A 26,879-nucleotide genomic window follows, 5' to 3' on the forward strand; every position below is an offset into this window, starting at 1 on the left:
TATAGGCTGAGTAGTATTCCATTGTGTATATGTACCACATCTTCTTATTCCATTCATCTGTTTATGGACATATAGGTTGTTTCCATGTCTTGGCTATTGTGAATAGTGCTGCAATGAACATACAGGTGCATGTATCTTTTTCAAGGAAAGTTTTGTCTGGATAGATGCCCAGGAGTGAGATTGCTGGGTCATATGGTAGTTCTATATTTAGTTTTCTGAGGTACCTCCTTACTAATTTCCACAGTGGTTGTACAGAATAATTGATAGTTGAGCTGCAGTTTCCAGTCCTTCAATAAGCTGCCTCATGGCCTGTGTTGGACCCTGTCCCCAGCACCTGGGGCTCAGGGCCTACCTAGTTCTCTGTCACAATATAGAGGCATCATCACTCCTATGGTGGGGGCTTGGGGGGTGGCAAGATCAGGTGGGAGGCAGAGACATCATTGCCTGAGTCAGGTCTATTCGAGCAGCAGGAAAAGCAAGAAGCTCAGTGGGTTAAGGATGGGGCATTGCTGTGAGCTGAGGCGCAGGTCACAGATGTAGCTTGGATCTTGCATTGCTGTGGCTGTGGTGCAGGCCGGCAGTTGTAGCTCCAATTCAACCCCTAGCCCGGGAACTTCATATGCCACAGGTGCGGCCATAAAAAGAAAAAAATATATATATATCTTGACAGTTACTTGAAATGGCTACGAAACACGTCTCTTTCCAACAACATATCTGTGAGGCTGCATTTTCTTCATACATTTCAACTAAAAAACATAACCTCAAAAGACGGAATATAGGAGTTCCCACAGTGGCTCAGTGGAAACGAATCTGGCTAGCATCCACAAGGACGCAGGTTCGATCCCTGGCCTCACTCAGTGGGTTAAGGATCCAGCATTGATGTTAGCTGTGGTGTAGGTCGCAGACGAGGCTCTGATCTGGTATTGCTGTGGCTGTGGTATAGGCCAGTGGCTACAGCTCCTATTCGACCCCTAGGCTGGGGAACCTCCATATGCCAAGAGTGCAGCCCTCAAAAGACAAAAAGGCCAAAAAAATAAATAAATAAGTAAACTTGAGATCAACCGAATATGATTCCACACACAGAGTTCAGTTCCCTTCATGTTCCTCCCTATCCCCATTACACAAAACATTATCCTGATGACTGTACTGCCTGTGCTGTATCCTTCATTTCCAGTGACCCCTGCTGCTTAATTCGGGGTTAAGGCCACAGAGAAATCCTTCAGAGGTGCCTAAACGTCTTGAACTTTTAAGGGATTTGCTTTGGTTACTATTTTTGTGTTGTTGACTTATTTTGAGAGCAGATTTTCATTGGGCTCATTTTCCCAGCACAGGCTAATGCGCTTTTCAGTTTTTTGGTCTGGCCAATGTGTCACAAAATATTTCACTGCCTGTTGTGAGGCCCCTGCCCTTCCATCATTACAGACATTACGGGGTTTTATTATTTCAAGACATTATTTAAACTGTCTTTGCTGTGAAAAGATATATCACCTTTTAATGTATTATTTCATTGTATTTGGTAGATCATCAGTGATCATCAAAATTCAAAAGGAACAAAAGGAGAAGTAGGAAAACAGGGTTTTCTCCCCGCCCGCCACCCCGCACACCCCCACCCCCTCCTCCATTTCTGTCTCCCAGGACTTCTCCCATTGGTGGCTGCTCTGCACGGTGATGTGCCCTGGGCTCTTAGGAGATGTTCTGTGTGCATTTGCTCCTCATGCAGGGTCCACCTGACTCCTTACAGATGGCGGATTCCACCGTCAAGTTGAATAGTTTGTTCGATTCTCCCCTACCTGTCAGCATTTAGGTATGTCCCATCTTTTGCCTTGTGTCCGTGTGTGTTTGTGTGTAACAAATACCAGTGAGTATAGCTCAGGGTCCTTTGGGCCACAGGGCATCCCAGAACACGACAACCTGTGGCACGCGTGACTGAGGCTGCAGGGTGAGCAGCCCTCGGCAGAGTCGCTCACTGCGAGCCCAGCTCCAGGGACAGGTGGTGTCCTTCCCTGTAAGAAGACAGAGGAAAGGAAAAAAACGCAGAGTGGAAAGTTTCTTTTTTCTGATTAGGAAAAAAGTCAGATTTTATGCTTCTTGATCTTGGAAATTTTCTGGCCGTTTTTGCTGGAAGGGTGAGGGCCGAGCAGAGCCCGGAGAGAGGAGGGACTGGGTCGGGGTGGGGGGTTGCCTTTCCCTGCATAGTGTGTTCTTGTGCTGCTTGGGAGGGCGGAAGAGAGGAGGGCAGGTGAGCGCCCCAAGCTGCTGAGCTTAGCTGGGGTAGCTGTTTAGGAAGGAGGACCCACAGGCCATGGAGTCCACATCCTGCTGGTCTGAGTCCTTTCTACACCATCAGCTCTGACCCTGCAGGCTGTGGACTCCACACCCTCCTGGTCTGAGTTCTGTCTACACCATCAGCTCTGACTTTGGACACATCATTTACTCGGGGCCTGGTTTCTACCTTGGTAACCACCTGCTTCTGTTTATTCCTGTCACACTTCTCACACCACCACCACCACATCCTCAGTGGCAGTAGCTTCAGCCTGCTGAGGTTTGGCCTCGGTCCCTCCCACTGAAATGCATTTCAAAGTCACCTACCACTTCCACGAGGCTCTGCCCTTCAACGCTCCCAGCCACAATCCTCAGGAATATTTCAGTCATGGGTCTCCTGCTCTTTCCTGGTCCCCCTATCCCCCCCGGCCAGTCCCTACTCTGTCCGATGCTTCTTCTCTGCCCGCCCCTCAAACCCTGGAGCCTCCTGGAATTTTGACCCACTTCTCACAAGCCACAGCCTCTCTTGGGTAACTTACCTTTTTTAAATTTAATTTTTATTTTATAGTGGAGTATGGTTGATGTACAATGTTGTGTTGGTTTTAGGTGTTCAGTGACGAGGCCTGCTCAGCAACCCAGGTCCCGAAGTCAGCGGTGCTGCAGAAATAAGAAGAGACACAGAAATAGAGTGGGATCAGGGGACTACTGCCTTCAAGAGGCAATAGCAATCCTCTGAGCCAACTCATGGTTTTTATTTACTATTTTCTACTTCCTTGTACGTGCAGGGGATACATCGATATTTTACTTCAGACTTTTTGGAAGCAAGATATGCTAGGACAGTCATTCCTAAGCACATAAAATAATCATAAACGTTTTAGCCCTCCCAGGCCATAATTTGTTGATTGCTTCAAGCCATCTATGGCCTCTCCCATAAACCCCCCAAGGCTCCAGTCCTGAGAATGTCAGAGCTGATGGTTTTCCATCAGCAACATCAGTGCTTCAGCAATCTTGTTTTCAAGATGCCATTTTTTGATGTTGTTCTCATTTGTTTTGCCTCAAGGGTCATTAGAGAGTCACAAGACTTTGTATAGACTGACCTTCTACAGCCACTCTATGGCGCCAGTCTTTTCTTTCCACTCTTTGTCATGTCACATAGTCATGCCTCCAACAGTTCAGCAGAGTGATTCAGTTATACATAGATCCATTCTTTTTCAGATTCTTTTCCCATATAGGTTAATACAGAATATTGAGTAGAGTTCCCTGTGCTATATATAGTAGGCCTTTGTTGTTTATCTATTTTATATGTGACAGTTGTTTCTTATTATTTATTTATTGTCTTTTTTTTTTTTAGGGCCACACCCACGGCACATGGAGGTTCCCAGGCCAGGGGTCGAATCAGAGCTGTAGCTGCCAGCCTACACCACAGCCACAGCAATATCAGATCTGAGCCGCGTCTATGGCCTACCCCACAGCTCACCGCAACACCGGATCCTTAACCCACTGAGCGAGGCCAAGGATCGAACCTGTGTCCTCATGGATACTAATCAGATTCGTTTCCACTGAGCCACGACAGGAACTCCTGATAGTTGTTTTTTAAATTACCATTTATCTAATGAGCCTTATGTCCGTATCACCCACTCACACCCCGGCCCTGCTTGTTCATACAAATATGGAAAATCTTTCCATTTGGGTGGCTGTCCCCAAAGTGCTTCAGTTTCAATAGGTCTGAACTGCATCTATCTCCCACCACAACTGATTTGTTCTCTTCCTGATGCTGGTACCGTCCTGTTATCCAAGCCAAAGAAATTATCTTAGACTCATCCTCAGTATCCATCCAGTCGCCGACCATAATTTCTCCCGATTTACACGGTTAACATGCTTGAAGCTGACCCCTCCCCCACGTCCTGTTGCCCTTGTTCCTCATATGCCTTCTTGGACTAAGCAGAGCCACTTGTCCCTGGTTGGGTTTGCCAGGAGCAGAGTGTGGCTTAACAAGCAAGTGCCCCCCGCCCCCGTAGGAAGTGGGGAAACAGGACAGGGAAGGGGAGGGCTGAGTGAGCCCATGGTTTCTGACCCTGCAGAGATATATATATATTTTTTTTAAATGAGGCCATTGCTTTAATAGAAAGAAGGAGGAAATGACATCAATTAAGTAGGACCATTCGTGGGGAACCATACTCCTTTGAGGTGTCACTCTTGAAGTTTTTCCTTACAGGGCTTTGCATTTCCTTACAAGAGATGCTCTTGAGTGTAGACGTTGCCTCTGGTTGTCAGACTTGAGGGAGAGGGGCGTGAATCCAGTCCACACAGAAGCAGTAAACAGGACCGAAGGGGACTCCAGAGGGTCCGGACGGAGGATCTAAACCTTCTAAATGAGCCCCAGGTAGATTCGTATATTTGAGCCAGAGTCATCTACCCAAAGAGCTGGCCGGGCAACTCCCATCCAGCCCTTTTAATGGCCCCAGTCTCCTCCTAGGCTATGGAAACTGGCTTCCTTCCCCATCTCAGTGGGAGTCAGAATTAGACAAGGAGAGGGATCTGTATTAAAATACGACATCCTCTTCTGAAGATGTGTGCTACACTCTGGCTTGTTAAAGACTCTCAAACAAACAAACAAAAAAAAGGAGTTCCCATGGTGGCTCAGTGGTTAATGAACCCCACTAGTGTCCATGAGGAGTTGGGTTTGATCCCTGGCCTCCCTCTGTGGGTTAAGGATCTGGTGTTGCCATGAACTGTGGTGTAGGTCACAGACACGGCTTGGATCTGGTGTTGCTGCGGCTGTGGTGTAGGCTGGCAACTACAGCTCTAATTCGACCCCTGGCCTGGGAACCTCCGTATGCCGTGGGTGTGGCCCTAAAAAGACAGAAAAAGGAGGGGTGGCTCTGAAACATCCTGCACTAAAGAAACCTCTGAGCTTGTTTAGCCTGGAATCACTAGCCCTTCTGGCCTCAGGTTTGCGTGCTCGCTCGGGTGGGTCTAGTGGGAGTGGGAGATATTCACAGGATGAAGCTCCCTGACGTGGCACCTGTCTCCCCATGGCCTGGGCACAGTTCCCCAGCCTCATCCCTGGCTCCAGTAATGCTGAACTGGTGCCACACTCTGACCCAGGCCTTGACCAGTCCCATTGGCCTCAGTGCCCCATTCATGTTGGCCAAATGGCCACCTAGCCACCTAGTGCCTGTCTGTTAAGGCTTGGGTCAGATGACACTCCCTCCAGGAAGCCTTCCTGGGACACTTTATCACTGAGTCAATCAGTGTTCTCCAAAGATATGTGTCTCTGGGATTTATTGTAAGGAATTGGGTGCCGTGATTATGGAGACTCTGCGGTCACAGAGTTCCCGTAGTGGCGCAGCGGAAACGAATTCAACTAGTATCCATGAGGACGCAGGTTCAATTCCTGGCCTTGCTCAGTGGGTTAAGGATCTCGTTTTGCCATAAGCAGATGTGGTTCCGATCCTGGGTTGCTGTGGCTATAGCTCCAATTCGACCTCCTAGCCTGAAAATCTCCATATGTCTTGGGTACTGCCCTAAAAAGCAAAAAAAAAAAAAGGAGAGAGAGACTGAGCAGTCCCAAGCTCTCTGCAGGGTGAGTCAGCAAGCTAGACCCCTAGGAGAACCCTTATTTCCGTTCTAGTCCCAAAGCAGGAAGAATACAGATGTTTCAGCTTGAAGGTTGTCACGCAGAAAGAATTTTGTTTTACTCAGGGGAGGGTCAGCCTTTTTGTTTTGTGTAAACCTTCACTGGATTGGATGGGCTTTACCCCCATAAAGAAGGGCAATTTGCTTTATTCCGTCTACCGAGTCACATGCTAACTGAACCCCAAAATACCCTCATAGATATGCCCAGGATAATGTTTAATCAAATGTCTGGGCACCCTGCGGCCCCGTCAACATAAAATTAGCCATCGCACACCTGCAGCTTGGACTAAGCACTTCTCGTGTGTTCCCCCCACTTTCTACACATGTACTTTTCTGATTTTTTTTTTTTTTTTTTGGTCTTTTTTGCTATTTCTTTTTGGGCCGCTCCCACGGCATATGGAGATTCCCAGGCTAGGGGTCTATTGGAGCTGTAACCTGGGGCCTACGCCACAGCCACAGCAACGCGGGATCCGAGCTGCATCTGCAACCTACACCACAGTTCATGGCAACCCCGGATCGTTAAACCACTGAGCAAGGCCAGGGACCGAACCCGCAACCTCATGGTTCCTAGTCGGATTCGTCAACCACTGCGCCACGACGGGAACTCCTCTGATTTTTTTTTTTAGCATCTTTGTTTATAAGTGTACAGTTCAGTCATGTAAGTATATTCACGTTGTTGTACAACAGATTTCCAGAACATTTCCTTCTGGCAGAACTGAAAGTCTGTACCCATTACACAACTCATCCCCTCTCTTCCCAGCCCCCGGTCCCCCACCATCTAATTTCTGTCGCTATAAATTTGACTATCAGAGGTACCTCCTAAATGGGATCGTTCAGCATTTCTTTTGTGACTGGCTGACTTCGCCTGGCATAACATCCTCAAAACCGTCCATGTTGCAGCCTGTCATGAACAAACAGACCCTTCTTGCTTTTAAAGACTGACTAATCTCCCCTTGTTTGTCTATACCATATTTTGTTTCTTCATTCACTGATGAATACTTGGGTGGCTTCCACCTCTTGGCTGCTGTGAATTAGGCTGCAATAAACACGCAAGTGCAAATGTTTCTTTGAGACCCGGCTTTCCACTCTTCTGAATATATACCCGGGGTGGGATATGCTTTCTATTATCTTAGCTCTGACCAGATCATATTGGCACTTTATCTTTACCAAGCTGGAACCCTCCCTTCCAGACACACTGGACTTTAAGCTCTGGAAGGGATGGCCCAAGCTTTCTTAACTTTGTGGCTTTGTGAAGGTGACTCACAGTGCAAACAGCAAGTTCCTGCCCAATAGCTTCCTCTTGGCCACCTCCTTCACTCCAATTGCTAGGAGAAGGATGCTCTTAACATCTGAGCTCTTAACATCAAAACAGCTCTAAGTTCCAAGATCATACACAAATTTGTCACTTCAAAGATTAGAATTCTGAGTTGAGTGGGGGGAAAGATTGTAACTCAAACCAGGAATAAGAGACAGGGCTCTGCAGTGGAGCTTGAAAAGGATTCATGAGAAAGAAATGTTGCCACATCATGCTTAGCATTTTTTCAAAAACTTGCTCTAAGTGTGACAGCATTGGTCTTTGATAATAGACTTTTTAGAGTTCTAATTTGTGTTCATGTTTTAAAGTTACATTTTAAAACTTTAACTCCAAGGCAATACTGGGAAATCATGCTTATGTTCTTTAGTTTTGTCTGCAGTTGAAGGTACATTGGATGTGAGTCTGCCTTAATTTTAGGAACAGTTTTATTGATGGAAATGAATGAGTCTGAATATCTCAAGCAATGATATTAATATGCTCCAGGAGGCCCGTGTGGAATTCTTTTATGTGGGTTCATATTACCGCTTGCCCCCTGCCCTGCCCTGACCTTTACATTCAGGATTTAATAAACAAGCCATGGATTCTGGTCCAGCATGGTGAATGTTTTGTAAATGACAAAATGGAACTCGGAAATATTAAAATTAAACCCTTCTAGGTACTGGTCTCATAACATCCTACCTGAGGTTGGTTTAATATACAGTATGTTGCTTCCTGAAACAACTAAACATATTTCTTTTTGGGGGTGGGGTGGGGGCTGCACTCAAGGCATGTGAAGTTTCCAGGCTAGGGGTCGAATCAAGGCTGCAGCTGCTGACCTACACCACAGCCACAGCAACACCAGATCTGAGCCACGTCTGTAACCTACACCATAGCTCACAGCAATGCCAGATCCTTAACCCACTGAGCCAGGCCAAGGATCGAACTTTCATCTTCGTGGTTCCTAGTTGGGTTCATTAATGCTGTGCCACAACAGAACTCCCTAAGCTTATTTCTATCACCTGAATTTTCTAAATGCTTGCCTCCTGTCTTCAGCTTTGCAGCATTGCTAACTTCTGTCTGGAAGGACACCAACTTCCTTTCTGGAAGGATGGGCGCTAACTTCTGTCTTCTTGAAGGATGTCACTTCTCCTCACCTGAGCCTTCTAGCATTTCTTTCCACCTGCGTGGACCCCTATGGTTTTCAGCATCATAGAAACACAAACCACACAAAAAGATGTCCACACACCTCCCTCTGGCTCCTTGTGCCAGGAAACCTTCCTGGTCTGAGTAAGACAGTCCAAAGTGTTGGTTTCAGACACCATCATGAACTCGCAGGGTGGTGGATGACACATTTCCCAGAGACTAGTAGTTAGAATAGACTTCACTGCCCTTTCACCTCTGTCAGCAGGCAGTTTGCCAACATTCAGAGCAGGGTGTGCTGAAGCCTGGCCTGCTGGGGATGCTTAGTTAAAGTGGCCGTTGGTGGCCCTGCCATGGACTCACACAGACTAACATTCAGCTTAACCCTTCCGCTCCATCTGCTAAGACTGCCTCACCACCACCAGGACAGAAAGGAGAAAACCACTCATTCTTCAGTTATTTGGGATTACTTCTGTGATTGGTGCACTGCCTGCTTCTAAGGAGGAGGCATTCAGGCCAGGATTCACCAGTAAAGCTACCCTGGGTCTCCTTCTGGCTGGCAAACTGCTTCCCCTGGGAGACAAAGCTCTTCTGCGGCTCTGCTCCTGTCTTGTGGGACCACGGTGCTCCAGGCTCCCCCCAGTCCCAGACCCTGCTTCCAGCTTGACCAGGGCAGAGGGTAGTTTGGGGTCCCCACCCCAGCCTGGTAATCTCTGAGCTCCTGGAATGCCTTTCCTCCTGGCTAATTTGGCCTTGGCCCTGTGGCAGGAAGCAGGGAGTAGGTGGCAGTCCACCTGGCAGAGCCGCCGCAGAGGTCCCAGGAGCCACACTGCATTATCTGCTTGGGGAAAAGCGCTCCCGGCTCTTCCAGCCTGGACTCCAGCGGAAGCCAGCACCAACCTGGGATGCTGCAGCATGGATTTGTCATCACTTCTCTGCCTCCTCATTCTGGGACAGGGAGCCTAATACCGCACGATCTGCTGTGCATCCTGAGCAGGACTGCAGACCAAACGCGCACCAACCTCAGGAGTGCCCGCACGGCTGGCATTAACAGCTCCATTCAACAGGAAGGGAGATCCAAGCTGGGGACGATCCAAGCTGGTGGATCCCCTTTGTGAAACTTCCCTCAGCTGCCGTCTTGCTGGGCTCACAGGGCTGTGGCCTTGCTTGGAATGGCAGGAGCGAAGCCAAGGCATGGAGAGGTTGGCGGTAACCTCTTCCTCAGAAAGCATCCCAGCTTCCAGGAGGATGGTGAACTTGTGCCCTCTAGCCCTCCCACACGGACGCTCCCTCTCACTTGCCCTCACCACCTTCCCATCTTCCTCCCCTCTCCTCTGTGCGTCTTTCCTGCCATCTCTGTCCCTTTGTGCTTCTAGGAGCCCCTCTTCCCAGGAGGCCCCTTCACTATGTCCCAAGGCCTATCACACTAGACATCCCCTCCTTTGGGCCCTTCCTGCCACCATCTCCAGTGTTTCCTGGTGCCATTGGGAAGTGGCACAGTCATGGCAGCTTCCATGGGCTCCTGCTAGCACTCTGCTTCCCAGCACCACCGTGGATGCAGAGCCCGGCTGAAGACACCTCTCCCCCTGGAGTTTCAGGCCACAGGAGAAGCCAGGAATCTGCTAAGACTCTTAATCCACACCCTTCTCACCCTCCTCTATAGAGCGTGCCACCACATCAGTCAGAAAAGCAAAGCAGAGGAAACGTGCTGTAACAGTGGTGATGAATGGCTGTTCCTCTAAAGTCAACGCAGAGTCAGGCTGTCAACTGACATCCATGGACTGTATGCGCCCCGTCTGTGAAAAGAGAGACGTGTCCAGAATAAGCTGACTCTTCCTGCAGACCTGGCTGGCTGTGTGAGGCTGTCCGAACCAGCCTTCTTTCTGATCCCCCTGGAAGCAGGCCTCTGGATGGGGAGGAACTGTATGCCCCTCTCTGGGCCTCAGCTCCCCACCTGCTTGGCTGCAGCGCCCTCCAAGGGCGGGGACCCCTTCAAAGCTCCAGCAGAGTCTCTGTGGATAAATAGGCACCTGATTGCAAGATGACGCTCCCACAGGCGCCCCCAACCCCGGCTCATTCCTTAACTTGTATTTCAGAAGACCGCAAGTCAACTTAAACTACAGCTTTTCATCACACACAGATCCACATCTTGCTGAAGAGCCGTCCACAGGAGACATTCCAGGAAACTTTCAATTATTGATTAGCCATAAAAACGACTTGGAGGAGTGCCCGCTGTGGCTCTGTGGTAAGGAACCCATCTAGCATCCATGAGGAAGTGGGTTTGATCCCTGGTCTCGCTCAGTGAGTTAAGGATCCCGTGTTGCCGTGAGCTGTGGTGTAGGTCACAGACACAGCTCCAATTCGACCCCCTAGTCTGGGAACTAACATATGCCCCATGCGCGGCCCTAAAAAGCAAACAAACGAAAAAAAAGAACTTGCACAAAAACTAGATAATTAACCCTTTGAGGTAGGAGAGGTGGCACACCCTTTGTCTCTCAGGTGAGGTGAGGTTAAGGGTATTTGTTAACTGTGGCCATGTACACACTGTTCCATTGGCGTTCCTGGCCTGGAGCCCTGCCCGCCGCATGCCTCCCCCATCCACCAGGCGCCTAGGCCTTAGCAACTAGACCACCAGGTTTTCTGTTAATGGCCCTGACCAAAGCAGAAACAGTATGAAAGGACTTTGGTGGCCCAAGACAAATGCTAGGATTTTAAAGTCACAGTGTTGACTCATAAAGTTACTTCGCAAAGAATAACTGCAGTTGCAGTGTGGTTTGGAAACCAGCATTCTGAGAAACAAGCGAGGCATGAAAAGCTCCCATATCAGGGACGCCAGGAAGGACCATCAGAGGCTGCATGTCAAAGTGCTGCAGAAAGTTTAGGGTCGCAGCATGGTTCCTTTAAGATAGGGATTTGCCAGGTTTGCACAGACCTCGGACATTCAAACTTTTTAAAAATGGATTTTGGACTCACTGACAGGAAAAAAAGTAAAAAAAGAAAAAACAACCCCACAACTGCTGCCAAGCAGAGAAGTGAAAGAATTGCTACAGAAAAGAGCTGGAATCGGAAACAAAACGATCTCAAAGAAAGAGCCAGAAGCAAAGTCTTTCTGGGCCCACAGTAGAAATAATTTCATCGGAAACAGCCCAGTGTTTCCTGATCCGAAACAGACCCAAAGGAGCTGCGGTGTGAACCGCTTCCTTTCATTGGTCGTTAAGAGAGGCCAGAACTGTTCTGACTTCACAAAGGCACCCTGGAAACTCGTGTCAGATGCTCAGTTACGCAGGAACAGAGGATGGCAAGGATGGCAGGGCCAGGATCCCAGAGCTGCTTGTGGGTTTGGCTCAAAGGCAGACGTGTTTGGAGGCTTAACACACCCGGGAGTCAGTGTGAGGAAGGGGGAGTATGAAGAAGTGGGATGTGGAAATTTCATCTTAAGGACCAGCCAAGCATCTCCCTCCTAACCAGAGCATGGTGGGGGAAGGGCAGGGAAAGGGTTTGCCTTTTGTGAGGCCTGAGCTCTTTCTGAAAGTCTTGGGTCCTTCAAGAGCCATCCATCCATCTATCATTACTGTAACCAAACCAAGTTTTCCCCGTCTGCTCCGCAAGCTCAGGGGCCCAGGCAGTGAGCACCCAGCCTGTGAGGCCATCGCCCTAGGGGGTTTCCTGCTGGATCCGGTTGCAAACTGTGCTGTTAGGAAAAGTCAGGCAGGTGTCTGAGGCTGGGCAGGCGCCCTGCCTCCAGAGCCGGCTCCCCTCCCTTCCCCTCCCCCCTCGCTGCCAGCTTTTATGATCTGAGACGCTTACTCACTCTCTAACCACGAGGCAATTATGATGATTCCCTCTGAATCAGGGGCAGGTCATCCACCAGCTTCCTGCCCAGGGTTGGAGTGGGCCAGACTAACTGCCAGCGAGAAATCCTTGCTTCATGGGAGAAAAACATTGCCAAGATCTCTGTTGAGATGGAGGCTAGGGTGATGCGGGGAGCCTTTGCTCCAGCTATTGCTGGGAGTGGCCAGGGCCCCAGGTGCCTCCCCACCAACCCCCAGATGGGTCTGCAACAGGCCCACATGCCTGGAAGCTGGCCCTCCTCTCAGGCCCGGAGGAGAGTTCAGTTCCAGTGTTTGTATCACTGAGACTCGGCTAGAACTTCAGGCCTTGTAAGGGTTCTTCTGTCTGTGCCTCTCACTGAGAAGTGCCCACAGTGTGAGTAATCCTTACAGTTGCATGTGAGTCCCCAGACCTGGCCTGTGATTAGTGTGTCTCTGTTCCTATTCCCTTCCCCCATAGAAGTTTCTGGTAAATTACGGAGTCCAGAGATGGATCTGTAGGGGTGTTTCACCCCAGAGCACTCTCAGTCATCAGCATTATCTGCAGGGCTTGTTCAAACACAGAGCTGGCCTGCCCATGCTTTCTCCTAACAAAGGTCTGAGTGATACGAATGCTTTTGGTCTCAGATCCCACTTGGAGAACCACTGGCCTACCCCGTAAAGCCTTCCCTTTCTTTCCTGGTCCCGAGCCGGGCCTCTCCCACCCGAGGGTAAGAAGACATCTGGCCTGTGTTGGCCGGTGTGGGAATTACAGGAGAACTGAAGTAAATCAGAGAAGACTCAGAGTTCCCATTGTGGCTCAGTGGAAATGAATCTGACTAGCATCCATGAGGACGCGGGTTTGGTCCCTGGCCTCACTCTGTGGGTTAAGGATCCGGCATTGCCGTGAGCTGTGATATAGGTTGGAAACACGGCTTGGATCTGGCATTGCTGTGGCTGTGATGTAGGCCAGCAGCTATACCTCTGATTTGACCCCTCGCCTGGAAACCTCTATATGCCTCAAGTGTGGCCTTAAAAAAAAAAAAAAAATCAGGAGTTCCCGTCATGGCGCAGTGGTTAACGAATCCGACTAGGAACCATGAGGTTGAGGGTTCGGTCCCTGCCCTTGCTCAGTGGGTTAACGATCCGGCATTGCCGTGAGCTGTGGTGTAGGTTGCAGACGCGGCTCGGATCCCAAGTTGCTGTGGCTCTGGCGTAGGCCAGCAGCTACAGCTCCGATTGGACCCCTAGCCTGGGAACCTCCATATGCCGCGGGAGCGGCCCAAGAAATAGCAAAAAGACCAAAAAAAATAAATTAAAAAAAAAATCAGAGAAGACTTGAATAACCCATCTGCATCACCACTGGGTTCCTCTCCCAGGAAATATAATTTCTTAGTATTGGTCCTCCTATGAACTAGACTTTTATCTATAGCACAGAATTTTTCTTGCAAAAGGATCCTCTTTTATCTTTAGAACAGGACCTAAACCACAGTCCTTCCTACTGATGAGAATTAGGTCTGTTTCCTGCTTTTTCTTTGTTGAGATACAATTGATACATAACATTCTCTTAGTTTCAGGGGTACAGCGCAATTTGAGCTTTGTGTACATTGTGAAACGATGGCCATAATGCATTAGTTAACATCCATCACCTCACACAGGTAACAACCTTGGTGTGTCTGCATGAAGAGAACTTTTAGGATTGACTTGCTTAGCCACTTTCCAGTAAACCATACAGTGTTGTTAATTATAGTCACCATTCTTCCATGACATCCGCAGGATAATCTTATAACTAAAAAAAACAAAAACAAAAAAAAACCTTTGTACTGTTTAACCACCTTCACGTTTCCTTCCTATTCTGGATCCATCTCTCCTTTACCCATGGAAAAAAAGCTAATATACCCTGAGGGCCTACTGTGTGCCAAGGGTGCACTAGTGGTAAGCAGTTTATATGCACTGTGTCAAAGCAGCTTCCCAACAGTTCTGCAAACTCTGTCAGTGGCCCATTTTACATATGAGCAAACTGAGGGTTAGGAAGGTTTTGTGGTTGTCTGGGGGCCACAGAGCTTGTCGTCAGCAGGACAGGAATTCAAATCCAGGCTAGATTCCAGAGATCGGCTATCTTGCTATAGATAGTGTCATATTTTCTATAATACTCCATCTGCTATACTGTGAAGTAACCAATTACAAAATGAAAGACTTGTCACATATTAAAACAATTCTTCTGTGGTCCAACTTCTGTATTTAATAAGCACATATGATATGCATGCACAATCATTAGGGTCCTGGGAATATGGGTCGGCCCTCCAAATATAAGTGGGTTCTGCATCTGAGAATTTAACCCACCTCAGATGGAAACTATTAAAAAAAAAAAATCGAGAAAGTTCCCCAAAGCAAAACTTGAATTTGCCAGGCTGGTAACTATTTACATAGCATTTACAGCTATTTAGGTAGTTTCTGTACTAGAAGTAATCCAGAGATGATTTAATGTGTACAGGAGGTTCTATGCAAATGCTCTGCTGTTTTATATAAGAGACTTGAGCTTCCTTGGATTTTGGTGTCCTCGGGGATCCTGGAACCAACCTCTTAAGATATGGAGAGACAGTTGGACGATGATGCCCAAGACAGAGCTTTACAAAATATATTTCTCCAGACTGTCTAGTGAAAATTTGTTTTTCAGTAGTTTGTTCTTTGGTTAAAATTGTTCAGAAAAGTACCTATGTAATCAAGCCCAGAATTCATTTCTCCTTCCTCTAATTCTTCTCTAGCAAATTGCCTTTGGCTTTCTAAAGCTTAGTTTAACAAATTTGTTTCCTCTTTTGCTTAAAGAAGCATGTGTTGCTTTAACTTATAAAATACCTTAATTTTTGAAGGGACAGTACCTTTGGATAGCTCAAAATTCAAAAAACCAAGGAAATATAGTAAAAATCAGTCTCCCCTCTACTCCTGACCTCCAGCTACCCAGCTCTATACCCCACTATTGTATGCACATAGTGCCTTTCCCCTTTCTTAGCAACACAAACGGTTATTGTTATCTACAACGTGCCAAATCTGTAAAGAGTTACCTCATTCTTTTTTTTTTTTTTTGTCTTTTTGCTATTTCTTTGTCTTTTTGTTGTTGTTGTTGTTGTTGCCATTTCTTGGGCCGCTCCCGCAGCATATGGAGGTTCCCAGGCTAGGGGTCGAATCGGAGCTGTAGCTGCTGGCCTACGCCAGAGCCACAGCAACATGGGATCCGAGCCGCGTCTGCAACCTACACCACAGCTCACGGCAATGCCGGATCATTAACCCACTGAGCAAGGGCAGGGACCGAACCCTCAACCTCATGGTTCCTAGTCGGATTCGTTAACCACTGCGCCACGACGGGAACTCCACCTCGTTCTTTTTAACAGCTGCATATAGAAATAATTCTAAAATGTGCCACGTGATATTGAACTAGGCCCTGTTGGTGAACATATAACCTGGTCCAATATTTTGCTATTACAAACTATTCTATGACTACTCTTGTATATTGATATCTGTTTATCCAGGAGCAAGTCCATCTGTATGATAATTTCCATTAAAAGGAAATGCTAGGTTAAGGGCAAATGCATTTATAATTTAAATTATTTTTATTACGGAATTTTTCAAGTATCGTAACAGGAAAAGGACGAGTATAATGAACTTGGACATACCTGCTGCCACCTTTCAATGGCTGCCGTTCTTCTATGGCCAGTGCTGTTTCCTTTATTTATTTATAGATCCTCCTCACCCCAGTTATTTTGAAACAACTCCAGACATAATGTTTTTCCACTGGTAAATATTTTGGTACTCTTTCTGAAACATAAGAGCTTTAAAAATATGTGAGTGTGTGCACTGTCATTACCATACCTACGACAAATTAATATTAATTGATTAAGGTCATCACGTGTTAGTGTCACATTTCCTCAGATTATCTCATGAAAGCTTATTTTTTCAGTTTGTTTTTTGATTCAGAATCTAAAATCCATGCATCCATTGCAGTTTGTTAAGTCTTTGTGTGTGTGTGTGTGTGTGTGTGTGTGTGTGTGTGTGTGTGTGTGTGTGTGTCTTTTTAGGGCCACACCCAGGGCATATGGTGGTTCCCAGGCTAAGGGTCAAATCGGAGCTGTATCTGTAACCTACACCACAGCCACAGCAACGCCAGTTCCTTAACCCACTGCTTGAGGCCAGGGATAGAACCTACGTCCTCATGGATCCTAGTCAGATTTGGTTCCACTGAGCCAGGATGGGAACTCCCCTGTTAAGTCTTTTTTAATGTATTGATTTCCTTCTCCATCCCTTTCCTTCCTTTCTTTCTTAATTCCTTTTTTTTTTTTCCTGAGTGATATTATTGTAGAAACTGAGTAAATTTGCTTCCAGAGTTTGGATTTTGCTGCTATATATCTCCATAGGGTCATTTAATATGTTCCTTTATTCTTTTATGTCAAGGAAATATACAAAATTGTAGGATTTCTTAAAATAATAATCAAGAAAACACAGCATATCAGAATCTGTGTGACATGGCTAAAGTGTTATTAAAAGAAAATTTATAGAACTAAATAAGTATATTAGTTAAAAAGAAAATTAAAACAAATGAATTTAACATTCAACTCAGAAATTTAAAAAATATAAAAATAAAATAAGATAATCCAGTAAGCCAAAACAAAGAAGAAATAAGATAAATGCAGAAATTAGTGTTTCATTTTTTCCCCTTTGTTTTTACAAACAAGCTTTAGGCTCACATTTGGGACGGAGGAGATCATTTTCTAATTTGCAACCATATAGACAACACATATGGGTAACTGCAGAGTAAAGGCTTTCCAGCAAATTTGCACTGGATTTCCAGATCATGGTGCTTTGACTGTCCCTGGGAAATCAGGTCTGGGTCTGGAGCCCACACTTCCCATCTTCAGGAGGGAGGTTCTGGGGGCTCAGCTCTGGGGCGAGTCTCCGTGCCCCCCCCCATCCAGGGGAGACACTAGGGTGACTGATGGGACTAGGGGCACCTCCTCCCCTGTAATTTGGCTTTGCCATCGACAGACACCACATCAAATCTCAGCTACTCTAATTAGCACTCAGGAGGTCCTGAGCAAACCTTTCTGAGCTGAAATTTCCTCCCTATAGACTGGGGAATTAACCCTTACCTTTGGGGGCTAAGGAGCAAAGGGGATGCTCCGTAGAGCTGGTTGGCAGTAGGTGGTGGCTGATAGGCTAGCCCTTGGGTTCTATGGTTCCGTCCTCTGAAATGTCAGGGGACACTGAGCATCAAGCAAGAGAGCGCAATCCAAGAGCTCTTCCTTCTCTGAGGCCCACTGAGTGCAATGTGACACGCCTGCCCCCGGCCCTTTTCCTCTGCCTTGGCATCCATCTGCCATCTGCGCCGGGCTGCACGTGGAGGACATTTCCATCCTATCCCTGTCCCAGGCCAGCCCAAGCCGCGCGCTCCTCGGGCGGTGCCCGTCCCACCAGGCTGGGTGCGGGGCCGGGGCTTGGCTTGTGGGAGGCGCTCTCTCCATCTTAGTTCGGTCTTCCTGCGCGGGAGGGGACGACCGGCCTGGGGTGTGGGGGATTGGACCTTCCTTGTCCCTCCCCAATGGAACAAAGACCTGGCCTTACCCATTTTTCCTGCCATCGCCGGCTGACTTTGTGACCGAGGGGCCGTCGGGGCCGCCCTGCGCACCCCTCGCCCCCGCCCCGGGCGCGCCTCCCGCAGCTGCAGACCCGGTAAGTGGCCGCCCATTCCCGCCGCCCCCGCAACTTCCCCGCCGGGCCTCAGAGCGCCAGGACCGGGCTGGAGCCCCGGAACCTGCGCCGACGAGGCCAAGAACCGAGGACACGCCTGAGGCAAACAAAGGGCCGGGGTACCCAGCGCGGATCCGGAGCCCCAGGCGCCCAAACGCCCGGCTCGCGTCGCCCGCGCCTCCCAGCGAGCGTCTCCTTATTTGGTCAAATGACACGCGGGTTCTCCGGGCGGGGCGCACCTCTCCCCGCGGGGCAGAAATGCCCGGACCTCCCGGAGTGAGCCGCGCGGTGAGTGCGCTCCAGCCTGGCCGAGGGACTGGGGAGCTGGCGGAGGAGGGGACACCCCGGGGATGGGGGAGCCGGGTAGTTGGGGGGACACCCTGGAAAGCGGAGCTGAAGCAAGGGGACACCCCGGGTGTACCTTGGGTCGGAAGAACCCCTCTCCATCCCAGGGAGAGGCCAGCAGCCTGTATCCTGGAGAGGAGGTTCACCAAGTTAGTGGTCGTGGTGCGCTGGCCACGTGGGTCCCCTGGGCACTTGTGGGTGGCCTCAGGTATGGGTCCGCGGGAAAATTAAAAGAATGGAACCACCAGGGTTAAGAAAAAAGTGGGGTTTCTTTTAAACGAAAAAAAGTGCTAATCTTAAATTCCCTTGATGTGGTATCTGAGCATACCTGAAATTGCGGGAAATGTTTTAGCTTTTGTTTTTAAATGAAAAATCAGTTCTCTTGAGTTCCGATTTGAGTTTCCATTCCGACTAGTCTAATCTGGTTAAATGTGATGCTCTTGGGCACTAAATCAGAGCTGGGGCTTATAACCACAACTGTGTTCTGAACACAGGGAGTTCCCGTCGTGGCTCAGTGGTTAGCAAACCCAGACTAGTAACCATAAGGTTGTGTGTTCGATCCCTGCCCTTCCTCAGTGGGTTAAGGATGCGGTGTTGTGGTGAGCTGTGGTGTAGGTTGCAGATGTGTCTCAGATCCTGCATTGCTATGGCTGTGGTGTAGCCGGTAGCTGCAACTCCGACTCAGCCTTTAGCCTGGGAACCTCCATATGCCGTGGATGCAGACAGGAAAAAAAAGAAAAAAAAAAAGAACATGGTCAAATACTTCTTACTCCTTTGGCGCTAACCCGCTTATATGTGTTTTGTGAGGCTACCTTAGAGGTAGTCTCTTTGGTATTCTGAAAGTGATTTGGACTCAAAAACGTTTGAGGAAAGTCTTAGAAGTACAGGGATTCCAAGGCTGACAACTAAACTAAAAAATCGAGAAGGACATTTCATTGTGTTTTCATAGACTTTTTTTTTCACAGCCGTTTTCATCCAGAATTTTTAAGGATTATTAATTAACATATAGAATGAGGTCTCCATAGTGTTTATTGTCCTGCGGGCTTTAAATGCATCTGTACAGGAGCATATTTGGAAGGGCTATGTTGGCTTACCACCGGCCAGGCAGTTCCAGGCACTGTGGGGCAGTCTCAAGCACAAACATGCCACGAGGCAGGTGTGGCAGGCCAGCTTGGGCTGGAGCCAGGCTGCCTGAGCCCATGTCCCAGTCCATCCAGTTGTGCTGCCTTGGCCAAGTCACCTATCTTGTGGTGCCTCAGTTTCCACAACTAGAAAATACCCAGGAAGTGGCTGCTTCCAGGGATGTTAGCCTGCACATCAGCAGCAGTGTATATGGAAGAAAAAAAAGGTGTGTGTGTCGGGGGGGTGGGGGGGGGTTCCCTTGTGGCTCAGCAGAAACGAATCTGATGAGCCTCCATGAAGACGCAGGTTTGATCCCTGGCCTTGCTCAGTGGGTTAAGGATCCAGCATTGCTATGAGGTGTGGTATAGGTCACAGACGAGGCTCAGATCCTATGTTGCTATGGCTGTGGTATAGGCTGGCAGCTGCAGCTTGGATTCGACCCCTAACCTGGGAACTTTCATCTGCCTAAAACAACAACAAAAAAGGAGCAATGTATACAAAGTTGTCATTACCCTTGTTACAGATGATTTGAAGCACAGAGAGCTCAAAGTAACTTTTCTCAAGCTTTCCCTGCCTAGAAATGGTGGCCTGGAGAGCTGACCCCCGACAGGTTGACTTGAGAGCCTGAGTTGTAACCAAGGCTAACCAAGAGCTCACCCAAACATTTCCCTGAGGCCTTAGGCTGCACACTTTCCCCCAAGATGGTTGTTAAACCACTTCCAGGACTGAAAGAATCTAAAGTGTAGACAGAAGGGCCCAGCAGGATATTGAAGAAAATCAGACTGGGCTCGAGAGGCCCAGGCTCTCTTCCTGTCCTGCACTGAGGGCCAGTTTTAGTTCCCCAGCTTACAGGGCTTGGCCCCAGTTCATCCATCCGCAGGGGCTCTGAACCAGCCATCGGATGCCTAGCTCCTTGAGCTCTGGGGAGCAGGGACATTGGATGCTTCCTGGGTCATGTGATTATGCTACTTTTATCAGAGCCACATCTGTCATGGGTTATCCTAAGTGGCCACTTCCTGAAGGTGACCACCTTGAACTAAACACGTGGCCCTTCTCTTGTCTTCTGGGGACCGACCTGGCAGCCCGTCTTGGGGGGTCAGTCGGGTGAGTGGCATCTCTTGTCCTAAAGGGAGGGTTTCAGCATTAGCTGCCATGAGGGTTAATTCTGTGTCAACCTGATGGGGCCAGGAGGTGCCAGACACAAATGTCTGCCTGCGCCTGTGAGGGTGTTACTGGAGTCACTTTATAATTAGTAGACTGGGGTGCCCATCCCAGCATGAGTGGCCTCATATTCAGAGTAGAATGAGAATTGGGGGAGGGACTCCGCCTGCCTGGCTGTGGAGCGGCGACACAGTCCTTTCCGGGCTCTGGACCCAGACTGAAGCCACCACTTCATCCTGTGTCTTGAGCCTGCCAGCTTTGGAACTAGCACTTACCCACTGGCCCCCTGCTTCTCAGGTCTTCAGACTCAGACTAGAGCCATGGAGTAGCTCTGCTGGGTCTCCAGCTTGCCACCCACAGATCTCGGGACTTCCAGCCTCCACGATAATACTAGCCAACTCCTAATAATAAACCTCTTCATGTTATATGTGTATATCTGTTTGGTTCTGTTCCTCTGGAGAACCCTGACTATGACAGTTCCCCAGTAGCTGCTTCAGATTCTTCCCACCAGCTCTCAGCCTGGCCTCCTTAAGATTCCATCACCGCTTTGCTACTGGTGCTCCTCATTTTCCTATAGAATGTGGTTGCCCTCATGGGTCTCTGATGAGGTGGCCTCTAGTCTCTCCATCATCAGTGCAGTTCTCATGGGTGATACGCCTTATCTGAGTGCAGACATCACATGTCACCCTACCCGCTCTTGGCCTTTATAAGCCACACCTTTGCTGTCCTGGTTTAGGCTGTACCTTAAAGATCTCCTCTAGGTGGGTGTTTTTTGTTTTTTGTTTTTTGCTTTTTAGGGCTGCAGGTGCAGCATATGGAGGTTGCCAGGCTAGGGGTCTAATCGGAGCTACAGCTATCACCCTACACCACAGCCATAGCCACGCTGTATCCAAGCCATGTCTGCGACCTGCACCACAGCTCACAGCCACACCGGATCCTTAACCCACTGAGCAGGGCCAGGGATTGAACCCATATCTTCATGGATACTAGTCAGGTTCATTTCCGCTGTGCCGCAACAGGAATGCCCTCCTTTAGGTGTTTCTAAGTGAGGCAGGTGATATCTGTGCCCAGAGGAGAAGCAGCTGCCCAGTTTCTGTGGGTAAATAAAACCACTGTCAAAGGGCATCCTTGGAGCAGGTAAATATTTATGTTTCAAGAAACTAGGGCTGGAGTTCCCGTCGTGACTCAGTGGTTAACCAATCCCACTAGGAACCATGAGGTTGCGGGTTTGGTCCCTGCCCTTGCTCAGTGGGTTAACGATCCGGCGTTGCCGTGAGCTGTGGTGTAGGTTGCAGACGCGGCTCGGATCCCGCGTTGCTGTGGCTCTGGCGTAGGCCGGTGGCTACAGCTCCGATTAGACCCCTAGCCTGGGAACCTCCATATGTCGCCGGTGCAGCCCTAGAAAAGACAAAAAGACAAAAAAAAAAAAAAAAAGACAAAAAAAGAAACTAGGGCCAACTAGTTTGGATGGTACAACTTGTGGAAGAAATAAGAGTTAGGCAGCCAAGGGAGTTGCAGGAGGTGTGCACGCCTGTCATGGCAGGTCCTGATGGTTTGTGCTGAAGACACGCCATGAGGGTCAGGGTTGCAAGGCCAGTGTGGAGGCTGGAAATTCGTGAAAGTCAGGGTCAGTGCCGATAGAAAGCCAGGCAGATGAGAGTAAACCGTGAGCTGCCTTTTGGAGATGGGAGGAGACGCCGAAGGAAAGTGAGGGTTTTTCCTTTCATTCTTGTGGATCAAAGCTTGGGTAACTGGCCCACACGTTCCTAGGAAGCAAAGGGAGAGAGGTGGGCCCCCAGCTTCGGGGCCCCCAGCACGCCCCCCCCACCCCTGGCCAACAGGTGTCAGTATGGATCTGAGGCCACACACCATTCTGGCCTGTGTCATTTTGCTTGTCCTATGCTGATGGAACTGACACGTTTTGAGATTAAATTACAAGATAATGTCTTAGAGGTGATTTAAATTCTTTGGAGCTGGAACTAGAATAAACTCTTTTGGAGACTGTGTGTTTTATCTCAATCTCCTAGAGAGTGTGCAGAAAATAGAGATTACTTAATACATTCTTGTTGATGGGATTTACAAGTCTGCAGGATGTTGAAACAAGTGTCACTCTTCTTATTCTATGGTTTTAACATTGGAAATCTGTCATTATTTCCTATTTCTTTTCCTTACTGAGTAGCCAAAAGATAATCCCAAAGACAGCAGTTCACCTTATTTTTAAGTGCTATCTCTCACACAAAACATTTCCTAATAAAACAATGGTAGACAAATCATGCTTTTTCAAAATTTTTAAAAGTTACCAGTTTATGGACCGAATCATAACCCATCCCCAACCCCTGGCCTTATACACAGTAAAGGCTCAGTAAATTAGTGCATAAATCCACAGCAGTAGGCATAGCCATTCTTACCAAGGATCCCAGAATTGATTTTGAATGGATCTTCAAGACAGGATAGTATTTTTTTTAAATAGCAGCACCCCTTGTGCTGATGCCTGCCTCCCTTTCACCAGAATTTTTATTTGAAGGAGACAGTTCAGGAGTTCTCTGGTGGCCTAGCGGTAAAGGACTTGGTGTTGTCATTGCTATGGCTTAGGTTACTGCTGTGGTGTGGGTTCAGTCCCTGGTCCATGAACTTCCTCGGCCAAAAAAAGAAAGAAAGAAAGAAAGGAATAGTTCAGCTGGACTAACGGAAAGAGCATTGGGGTGACCTTTTTGGATGTGGCTCCCGCTGTCCACAGAGAGATCAACTGGTGCAGTGTTCTCTGGTCCCTGCCTTTGCAGAGAGGGTCTCGGATTTCTAAGCCACCGTGCCATACCGGTACCTGGAGCCTGAGTCAAGGCAACTGGCAGTTCACACAGAGAGGCTGAGGCAACTCCTGGAGGGCTTTTGCTTCCTGACCTGACCTGGCCTCACCCAGGCTCTGCAGCTGTGTATTCACATGAGTTTGCATCCAAACACAATAAGAAAAATTCTCCCTGCTGTGGAAGCAGCAGTGTATCCGGAAGGGGGTGAGGCTGGAGGCACAGGAGAAAGAATGCAGCTCAGCCTCTCTTGCGTTACAGTCCTTAGTGATTGTAACAGCATCCGGTTCCAAACCACATTGCCTTGGGCTTTGCTCTACAAAGTGGGTTGTTCATGTACCACAGTCCTTGTTTCCACTCGGAATGTGGTCTCCATGTTTGTGCTCTGTGATGTTTGTGCTCCCCGCCATCCATCCGTATGTTCGTTCATTCTCCAGGTATTATCAAGACCTGCACTTGCCACCTCGGAAGCCCTGATGGTTGAGGGGGGACAGAGACATGCACAGGCAGTCACAGTGTCCTGTGGGGTCATGAAAACAGTACATTTCTTTTTTCTTTTTCTTTTCTTTTTTTTTTTTTTTTTTTTTTTTTTTTTTGTCTTTTGTCATTTGAGGGCCACACATGAGGCATATGGAGGTTCCCAGGTTAGGGGTCTAATTGGAGCTGTAGCTGCCGGCCTACACCACAGCTGCAGCAACTCGGGATCCGAGCTGCATCTGCAACCTACACCACAGCTACACCACAGCTCACCCCAACGCTGAAAACTTAACCCACTGAGCGAGGCCAGGGATCCAACCTGCAACCTCATGGTTCCCAGTTGGATTGAAAACAGTGCATTTTCAAATGCAGTCTTTTTCTTTTTTGTTTTTTTAGGGCCGCACCCGTGGCATATGGAGGTTCCCAGCCAGGGGTTGAATCAGAGCTGTAATTGCTGGCCTACACCACAGCCACAGAAACTCAGGATCTGAGCTGCATCTGGAACCTACACCACAGCTCACAGCAACACCGATCCTTAACCCACTGAGCGAGGCCAGGGATTGAACCTGCATCCTCATGAATGCTAGTCAGATTTGTTTCCGCTGAGCCACAATGGGAACTCCCTCAGATGCAATTTTTAAAAGAGCCTATATGCCATGGACCAATTTTCTCAATTGTCTCCAAAAACCTCTGGTTGTGGACACGCCCTGGGACCCAGGCGGGATTTAAAGCTGGTGTGGCTTTGTGGGAGTCTGATTTCCGGGGGCTGCTTCCCGGGGTGTGGAAAGGCTCTGAGAATTTTCACAGACTTCCCTTGAGGAATCCACGGTGTTAGCGGAGTCTCATCAAGCAGCATGAAGAGAGGAAAATGCTGGCGTTTCAAGGGGGAGGAGAAAGACATCTCTGGGGTCAGATTAAAGTACCAGTTAGAGGGAGTTCCCATCGTGGTTCAGTGGAAATGAATCAGACTAGTATCCATGAGGATGCAGGTTCAATCCCTGGCCTCACTCAGCGTTCATGAATCTGGTGTTGCCGTGAGCTGTGGTGTAGGTTATAGACGCGGCTCAGATCCCTCGTTGCTATGGCTGTGGTGTGGGCCGGCAGCTGTAGCACCGATTTGACCCCTAGCCTGGGGACCTCCATATGCCGCACTTGCGGCCCTAAAAAGCAAAAAAAAAAAAAAAGACCCAAAACGCTGAAGAGGAGGCTTCGCAGAGACTCTGGCCCAAGAGGCCTTCTTTTCAGGAAGGACAAGCCAATGCCTGAACCTCTGAGCTGCCCTTGAGCCCCAAGAAGTGTTTCTGATTAAAAAAGAAGAAATGCATACAGTCCTGGCTCGAAATACCCTCCCTCCCTCCACTCCATCTACTTCCTTCTCTCTTTTTTTCCTGTCCCCACCTCTCTGCCTCCCTTTTCTCCTCTCTTCCTAGCCCTCAGACTTGGAGAGCTCTTCCATCTGAGAAGGTGAAACTAGCCCACATGCGTGAGCCCTCGGACTTTGAACACAGTCATTAGGCTCCGTGGCTGAGCCCTGCACATTGCCCGCTGCTCTCTGAACCTGCATCCTTGCCACTGACTATTGGGGAGACTCTAGATCAAAGTGCTCCCCCCACCCCCACCCCACCTCCACTCCAGGCCGCCAGCCACACCTGGGACTTTTCTCTCTCGCCCTTGGCTGGGCCTGAGGCCAAAGCTGTAAACCTGTCCCCTAGGATCCGGCTTCCTCAGATATCCTGGCTGTTCAGAGCCAGAAGCGGGATGACGTCAGAGAGAACTCAACCCCCGGGGGAGGGGACGAACTCCAGGAGCTGGGATATGGGCCCCGTTTATGGGTAGAGCAAGTCTGCAGTTGCACCTGTGGTCCAGGTGCCTCCTGGCCCACTGCTGCTTCATGCGTTTGTCGTCTACACACCAGCTGATGGGCAGGAGTGATGTGTAACCTGCAGGGACGGCTCCTGGGTCCAGAGTGGGTAAAAGCAGCTTGTGCACAGTTAGGTACAGGAGGCCTCCAGAACTCAGATGCCCTGCTTTCATTTGAAGAAATGATTCAGAAGTGGTTTTGGACTCCTTGAAAACATTTTGTAAGAGTCATTGCCTTTCGGTTTTATCTCCTTCAAACCCTCAAAGCAAAGTCAGGCCTTCACACTTTAAACCTTCACGACTTCAGGCTGCAGGGCTAGCTCATGTCCATGATCACGGCCACAGGCCCTGCTCTTCCCCAGCTGTCTTTCAGCTTTATCTTTACTACTCTTGAAATGACCTTAGTCACCCCCATGTTCATGGGGTGTCTGCTCCCCAACCTGTTTCCTGTCTCCAAAGCCTCTGCTCACTGGCTACAGTATCACTTGGATAACCCTTTCTGGGCCCAGGTGACATTTCCCCAGGAAGCCATCCTTTTCAGGGTCCCCTCTGGGTTCCCGTGGACCCTGAGGTCTCTCCATCACTGTGCTAAGCCTGGAACTTTAGAGTCTGATACATATAGGGCATCTGTTTCCTCACTAGAATGTACGTTCCTTTTGGGAGGGCCTGCGTCTTATTCATCTTTTTATCTCCAGCCTTTTGCATAACATCTAACACTGTTCCAGCTCAACGAATGCATCTGGAATGAATGAAAAATCAGGCATTTTAAAAGATTTTAGAAAGGGAGTCATGGAAGGCCCCAGGTGGCCTAGTGGTGAAAGATCTGGCATTGTCACTGCTGTGGTCCAGGTTTGATCCCTCACCTGGGAACTTCCGAATGCTGTGGGTGAGGCCAAAAAAAAAAAAAAAAAGAATGGAGTCGTGGGGGAGGGAGGGTGTCTAAATTTTTCCCATTAAAAAGAGGCTTGAGATTGATAGTATAACCTTAAATACACAATTTTGTAAAATAATTTCCTATTTGGTAGCATTTGATCAGAGAAGAATTGGTTTTATTTTTTTATATATATAATGATTTTTTTTCCATTATAGCTAGTTTAGTGTTATGTCAATTTTCTACTATATAGCATGGTGACCCAGTTACACATACATGTATAGATTCTTTTTTTCTCACATTATCATGCTCCATCATAAGTGACTAGATAAGTTCCTAGTGCTGCACAGCAGGATCTC

General features: G+C 48.5%; 1 protein-coding gene and 1 long non-coding RNA gene across 6 annotated transcripts in view; one reads left to right on the forward strand and one right to left on the reverse strand.

Moving 5' to 3' along the window:
- FHL2 (four and a half LIM domains 2) overlaps positions 1 to 26,879 on the forward strand; it is an 88,752-nt gene that overhangs the window by 39,549 nt on the left and 22,324 nt on the right. The window contains exon 2 of one of the 5 annotated variants that reach the window (XM_085018508.1): positions 8,249 to 10,580. The exons of 2 other annotated variants lie outside the window; for them this stretch is intronic. The gene's annotated coding sequence lies outside the window, so the exon portion shown is untranslated. Of the gene's footprint in view, positions 1 to 8,248; positions 10,581 to 17,655; positions 17,866 to 18,134; positions 18,172 to 26,879 lie in introns of those variants that run through there. 2 more of the 5 variants (XM_013995898.3, XM_021087114.2) reach the window with 2 other exon arrangements.
- Positions 1,490 to 15,956, reverse strand: LOC146404661 (uncharacterized). The gene is made up of 3 exons (XR_014841351.1): positions 15,816 to 15,956; positions 2,802 to 2,919; positions 1,490 to 2,003 (listed from the first exon to the last, which is right to left on the reverse strand). It is a non-coding gene; the product is annotated as an uncharacterized LOC146404661 (long non-coding RNA).

The sequence above is a fragment of the Sus scrofa genome, chromosome 3 (genome assembly GCF_054392235.1).
Source record: "Sus scrofa isolate SSC_HxYL_T2T_F1_AM1 chromosome 3, Sscrofa_HxYL_maternal_Yorkshire_Landrace_v2.0, whole genome shotgun sequence".
In the NCBI taxonomy this organism is placed as follows: domain Eukaryota; kingdom Metazoa; phylum Chordata; class Mammalia; order Artiodactyla; family Suidae; genus Sus; species Sus scrofa.